The following is a 7,341-nucleotide window of genomic DNA, read 5'->3' on the forward strand; positions in this document are numbered from 1 at the left end:
TTTTTAAGACATGAGGGCGGTTTTTATGAAGGTCACGTGCACGAGCTCTAGACAAACAAGCACTTGTCCAGGGTCTCGTCACGCCCTCAGATCCAGGTGGCACAAAGACTCCTCAGACGCCTCGGTAACAGCATGACGGACTTACTGTTAATTAAAGTCTTTTTTTTCCCCTCTTGTTTGATGAAGCATAAACAAAATGGTGCACTTAAGGAACCAGAATGTTCAAGGAAGCCACAGCGAAGTAAAGGCCAAATCCGCCCGTTACTGGATGACGTTCTGAAGGCGCCAGTTTCCTATTACAAAACTGCAGGGCAGTACGCCTTCTTTCAGACAGGATGTACGGAAAAGAACGGTGTGTGTGTGTGTGTGTGTGTGTAAGAGAGAGAGAGAGAGAGAGAGAGAGAGAGAGAGAGAGAGAGAGAGAGAGAGAGAGAGAGAGAGAGAAACTTGTAAACTCAGTCCACATAATATTCATCCTTATACAACTTTCCACATCACCTCCCTGGGATTATTAATTATCTTTTCCTACGCCCACCTTTACATTTTACTTATCCTTTCACTCTACATACCATTCGCCTTTCCCCTCTCTCTAGTATGTCCTCCTCTCACTCTCTCACTTTCAATCACTTCTCCTGTCTTTTACACTGCTCATCCTCCTCTCACTCTGCTCAATGTCTTTCCATAGAAATGTACTCGGTGTCCTATTTAGTATGAGTGTAACAGTATTTGAACATTACTAGCTTTCTGTTTTCTTTCATGTGTGGAAAACGTCAATGTCCTGCTGTTTTGTCCGATTAAATGATGGAATTGTTGCCTCTGTTTCAACCCTCGACGATAAAAAGTGACGTGCCTCGCTGCCCCTCCATGAACTAAGAAGTGAATTAAGTGTAGGGGTTTTCTTCCATCACACTTAAAGGGAGGTATGGTGAGTGTTGGCTGCAAGTCCTCCTACCTCCCATTCTTCCCTTACCTAAACATTCAGCTTCACCTTCTCCTACACCTGCATATCCTTCATGGTGTGCACACTTAAGGCTTTCAGTAACATGCCGCGTTTCCATATTCATTCTGGTTAATATTTGGTGATTTGATACAGCTTCAGAAACTTGTATGGGGATAAAAACGGTGAAGACTCTGGCCATTAATCTTTTGACTTTCTTAAACCCTTCCTAATGTAAATAAAATCGTCTAATCATACCCAAAAATCATGGTAAAAATGTGTCTCAGAAGGGGTTAACCGAAACGCAAACGATACAGCACGAACAAGATTCCTGCCAAACTGTTGTGGCATCGTAACCTTTGAGTGATGTAGTGTGTATATAAACAGCATAACAAGAAATCCTATCTCGCTTATCTCTTCAGTAAATCACCATCACCTACCACACCGGTCCCGCCAATACCTGTCTGCGCCAGTGAGGCAAAGTGTCACCCTGATGAGCCACGTCTGCATCGTTCAGCCCTCGGTACGCTCACCTGGCCTTTCCCCTTGATGCTGCCAATCCCGCCAGTCTTGCCAGTCACTTCGGGTAACTCTCTCCACCACGACCTACAGGAGGAAATGAGGAAAATTATACTAAAATGTCCCTCGGTTAACTACACACAAAAAAAGGGAAATAGTCAACTTGATGATCGCTTTTATATTCAAACTACGGAGAAGAGAACATAAGAAAAATACGATCAAAATGCTCTACGGTTAGCTTTCAAATCTTACGAGTGAAGTCCGGCCTCACCATGGCCATGACAGACACTTACCATCCACTCGATCAAGTTCATTGTGGAACAATCCCCTTACTTTTACGTAAATGTATTTTTTTCTTGACCTTTAATGCTCTACAATATACGCGTCCTAGAACTGCTATGGCGTAGAAGGTCCCGGGAACCGTGCCAGCACCTCCTTCTCGAATGGGTCAAGGCTGGAAGGTTCGGTAGTCACACTTAAGCGTCGTGGTTTGCATCATCAATGATTCGTGGAATCATCGGCAGAACGAGCACGGCAAAAATGACCACAAGTCCAATCAGTGGCACGAGGAGGTCGCCGAGGACATTAAACTGGTCCGTCGGAAGTGAGGTAAGGTACTCAACTTCAAACTACATCAGTTACCCTTCACGTATACTTTCCAATTTTCACCCATTCATGCGAAAGGTCAAGCGAGTACACCTGAGGCTGAACGGGCGAGGTGGACAGCTGCAGAGCCACGACACGACCCTGCGGACGGCGAGCGTGTCCAGCACCGTATGAAGGAGAATGACAAGGAGGATAAAAACAGTTGGTTTTCACAATATCCACGAACGTCTTCTTGCATTTTCTCCTCGACCAAAGGGCAACAAAAAACAAAAGGCCTACACTTCATCATCCTCAAGGACACAAAGCCTCGATCATCAAATATGGTGTTATTTAAAAAAGATAAACTCCTGAAAGTCTTAAAATATACCGCAACGGTGCAGGTGGAGAAAAAGAGGAGCCGTGCAGGTTGCGAAATAAAGGAGAGAGAGAGAGAGAGAGAGAGAGAGAGAGAGAGAGAGAGAGAGAGAGAGAGAGAGAGAGAGAGAGAGAGAGAGAGAGAGAGAATGAAAAAGCCTTCGTATGCACGATAACTGAATTATGAATGAGAACAGTTTGAGGGGAGAGATTCAGAACAACGTAAAAAATGTGACAGATGAAGGTGGAAAGTGAGTCTGGCAAGGCGGGAAAAATACCGCGGCTGATGTGGGCGTGTTCGGCGAGCTCCTCACTTTCCCCAGCGACACCTCCCTTCCTCCCACTCCACAGGCCTCCCGAGGCACTCCCTGGCTCTACACCACTCACACTGCAGAGCCCTGAGTCCCTCCACAATGCTGTAGGATATGACACTTCGCTATCTGTAACAGGGGAGTGCAAAACTGATTAAGATGCTCGTAAAAGGAAGATAAAAAAGTAACTTGCTGACTAATTGTAAAGTTTTGTAATATTTGTGTCCTTCAGTCCTTACACTCTTGAACACTGAGAAAAATAAAAGAAAAAAAGAAACAAGGAAGAAAAAAATCAACATGAACTAATCACTTGAAGTATAAATAGAATCCTCAGTGTGTGAGTTTTAGAGTAGATACATACGCTATTGTAGGATATGACGCCTGACTGACGCCTGATTATCTATAACACGGACAGGAAGGTAAAAGAGATGATAATACAGAAACATATATAACATGACTTGGACATTTAGAAGGTAACCAGAACCATATAAGTGAGCTTTTAAGTTGTGCACAGCGTTCGAGGATAACACTGCACTATTTAGAGCAAAAAGAGGGAATAGAGTTTATATTAACCCCTTGAGTACCATGACGCGTTCCCAAATTCATTCTACTTACTATTTGGTGATTTTAAACAGTTTCAAAAACTTGTGTGTGGGATTAAAATAGTGAAGACCGAGGCCATTAATCTTCTGAATGGTCTAATCGTACTCAAATCTCAAGGTAAAAATGTGTCCCAGTAATGAAGGGGTTAAAAAAAATATATACGTCACGGTCACATGAAAATTGTGGGAGGTAAGCCGTGTGCAACTAGACTTACTAGAGGCACGAAAGCTTAGGAAACGAAGCGGATCAACAAAACGAGGCTGAGCTTGTGCCCATGAACTTTACTTTTACTTTTTAATCACCCACCTTGGCCAGAGATGATGCAGCGTGGGATATACAATTATACACCACGATAAATCACTCCACGACGGTAGCTAGGTGTGGGTTGGATGCAGGGCGCGCGGTTAATGGAATAATGATACACAGAAACAAATTAGCTCATGGGGGTGGGTCATATCATGGTTCGGAGAGACGGGTGGAGGAAAAAAGACCAGGAGGAAGGTGAGATACACAGATAATCATAAGTTATAATAAATCATCACTTCTATGGAGATACCTAACAGTGTCTGGACAGAGACACATAACATTTCAAAATAACTGAGTGCATACAATTCACCAACATGAGAGAGCAGTCAAGCCTTGCGATACCTACTAGAGAGATAAATTTCCGCGAGGATTGGACGGGGAGAGAGGAAGGCAGGGACTAGAGTAAAGGACGGCACCACCAACACCATAAAGCACAAGAAGAAAACTTAAACTGGATCTCGTGGAGTGTAGCGAGAAAGCGGGAACGATCGGACGGCGGGAGAGGCTGAGAGGAAGCTGCGTGGAAGGCGAGGCTGGCGCGGTATGGTTTGCGCAAGGGAGCAAGGGAGAAATGGCCAGAGTGGAGGAGAATGAAAGGTTATTGGCAAGGTACGGTGCAACATTCCCGGACAATCCTTCCTGATACATAAATTCAATGACTCGTGCTTGTATCCCGTTATATTTTCTTATACTACGCGAGGGACAAGTATTTCATCACCATTAATATCTCATTGCCTTGCACTTACAACTTATCTCGAATCCAAAATGACTAGTGGAAGGAGCAATGCCTAGAAAAACTACTTAAGTGTATACCTCTCGTTTCCTTTTCGTATTTACAGTGTCTTGATGGTGCTGGTTGACCTTCCGCCACACTAATAGGGGTGCTGAGGAGTAAGAGAGCTTGACAGATTGCCTTGTATGGGAGAAATTAGAAGTTTAATAATGGAAGCTTTTGTTTATAGAGATGATGCATGGAGGACAGCAAATCAGATGAAAAATGGTCTAATCTTCCCCTCCCACCATTCACTGCAGATCTCTCTCTCTCTCTCTCTCTGATGGGACTAAGAGGAGTGATTCACATTGTTTCATTGCCACACCGAAGCACGTGTACTGAGCTTGAAAAGGGAAGGATGTAACATTAATGGCTTTATGTTGATTATTGCATAAAGCTGGTTTACACACACACACACACACACACACACACACACACACACACACACACACACACACACACACACACACACTCTCTCTCTCTCATTGCGGCTAAGGTGACAGGAACGCCACTACAGGGAGTTTACTTTCTTTTCCAAACCGTCCACATTGATGGTAATCTTATGTTGTTGAAAGTTGTCCGACGAGCATGTGGCCTCGCTCGAGAGTTTGCACCAGTGAACTCTCCCGGCCTACCTCTCCCCTCTCTCCTCTCCTTGTCAACCTGCGAACGACCTCCACCACCTCAACCATGCACTCCAAACCTTTCTGAGTCATTCACTAACATCCGGGCCTCCTCGCGAGCAATCAGGTCCCGCAAGCTTCAACATAAAAACTGGAACATGTGCTTTGAAGTCCCATGGGGTTCATCTTTTTCTCTCACGTGGTCCTGTTTGATGAAGGCGTTTGTGGGGAACATTGTCCTTTTCCGCAGCACGATTTACTTGAATATGTTTGCTCTTCTCCCCCTGCTTTTCTCTCTCTCTCTCTCTCTCTCTCTCTCTCTCTCTCTCTCTCTCTCTCTCTCTCTCTCTCTCTCTCTCTCTCTCTCGCGTGGCGGATGTCACACGGATTTTCTCTATTTATTGGTAACGCATCGACATGCCTCTCCGTCTGGTTGTCTGCGACTTCTCCACTCTGAGACAACTGTGGCTAAAAGCTAAGTGCATCTGTCTCCTTTCGATCTGTTGCGGTTACTTTCCTAGCGGTGTACAACATATTCTGATATATTCATCGCATATTCATTCGTGCCTAGATAAACTGCTGGCCCGTCAATGCACTGCTCTGAGATTGTGGGACGTGACTAATGGGTTTATCTGTCGGTTTTCGAGTTGTCATGATAAAGTTTCCTCGTGCAATAACATCAGCTTAGGGATTCGATGAGTGGAAGCTGTTACAATAAGAACTGGACTTCGTGAAGAGAGTTACACGACTAAATAAAGTAATCACTCTCATTCATCACGCTCCTAGCAATTCCTTACATGAAAAAAAAGACACGACATTGGTGATACTAGAATAAATAACACCAATGGCCCAGTGTGAATATGGAAGGTACTGCTTGAATGCGATCTAATCAGGAAGGCGAGGCTAAAGGTGTAGAGGTTAGGCTGTGCTGCGTGTTGCAGGTGTGGACTGCAGGAAAAGTTTTTGGTTAGGAATCCTCTATACGAAGAGCTTGCTTAGTACAGGATATGGTACTTGTCGGGTATTGCCGCGGTGAGCTGCTGCAGTACCTGTGTGGACTGCTACAGGTGCGGCTTACTACAGGTGGGAGATACTGAAGGTGTAAGTCTCTGCAGGTGTACGCTGTTGCATTGGTCCTATGACGTCTTAATTATAAGATGACCCATATACAACAAATCCTACTTCTTACCTCTAGGCATACGCTCACACACACACACACACACACACACGCACACGCGCGCGCACACACACACACACACACACACACACACACACACACACACACACACACTAAGGCCGATATAATTTCTCTTATTTTACGAAGCTGTAGCCTCATTTATGACGTTGGCTGTGACGATGAAAAACCGCGTGGCGGAGGACATGCAGTGAGGAAGTAAGTCTATGGCAAGCGAGGCTGAGCAAAACGAGGGCGATCCCCAAAGTGGAGGCGGATGTGGTGGTGGGGCGGGGCGGGGCAGGGCAGGGCAGGGCGGGGCGGGGCGGGGCAGGGCTGGGCTGAGCTGGGCTGGGCGGGGCTGGGCGGCTGAACTCTTGGAGGTGGGTTTGGGTCAGGGGTCTGAGGACTCAGGAGGAGGTGGCTGGGGGAAATATGACGTTGACTCTAATGATGGATTATTCTTTTCTAATTCGGGAAAAATCCCTTCGAAGACATTGCACTCAACTCTCTCTCTCTCTCTCTCTCTCTCTTGCATGCGAGAACAAAGGAGAGGCACGATTTTATAAGCGTTCAATTTCCTTTTTATTGAAATCTACTTCTAAATTCAGAGGAATATGATCGCTTAGTGAAAAAAAAGGTATACTTAAAGACTATGTATGGGAAGCACTGTTCCAATGTTATTTATAGTGGTACCCATATTACCACCAAGCGCATCTTTGGTGTAACCACCTAGAACCTGGGTATCATGGTGACATGTAGCTAACTTTAAACCACTCGACAAATGGCAAAGTTTCAAGGCGGTACGTACGTCGTGGGATTCGAACCTACACGTGGACGTCTGCCCGATCCCATGCTCACCACCTCATCCACTACGCCACCGCCTCCTTATGACATGACACAACGCCTTCATCAGCCATCAAGTCACCCACTCATAACAACACACCACTGTGACGCCTCAGCCTCCACGTGCACCACTGCCTCTTCACAGTGTGCTGAATATTATATATATATATATATATATATATATATATATATATATATATATATATATATATATATATATATATATATATATATATATTCATTTATTGTGCGTTTTTGTCGGTCATTAAAGATACTCCATACGGTTCATT

Source organism: Portunus trituberculatus, chromosome 40, assembly GCF_017591435.1.
Source record: "Portunus trituberculatus isolate SZX2019 chromosome 40, ASM1759143v1, whole genome shotgun sequence".
NCBI classification, from domain to species: domain Eukaryota; kingdom Metazoa; phylum Arthropoda; class Malacostraca; order Decapoda; family Portunidae; genus Portunus; species Portunus trituberculatus.